Below are 221 nucleotides of genomic sequence, written 5' to 3'. Positions count from 1 at the left end.
TCCAACATGAATGATTGGATAATAATCTCTATTCAATGTAACAAATTCAAAATACTTGAATACATTGAATAAGATAAAGATATTTTATGTACATCATAACGTTAGTGGGAGTAAGATATGTTAGTCATTAAAATGTATAAGATAGATTTATCAGTCTAAGAAAAACAAAAATGGGACTAAAGAGTTAGAGCCTAAAAAGGGATTCAACAAAAGAATTTAGG

Source organism: Theobroma umbraticum, unplaced genomic scaffold (genome assembly GCF_002168275.2).
Source record: "Theobroma umbraticum cultivar Fairchild unplaced genomic scaffold, ASM216827v3 scaffold_55.0, whole genome shotgun sequence".
Classification (NCBI taxonomy): domain Eukaryota; kingdom Viridiplantae; phylum Streptophyta; class Magnoliopsida; order Malvales; family Malvaceae; genus Theobroma; species Theobroma umbraticum.
The sequence above is the reverse complement of the archived record's forward strand: the minus strand, read 5'-3'. Positions refer to the sequence as shown.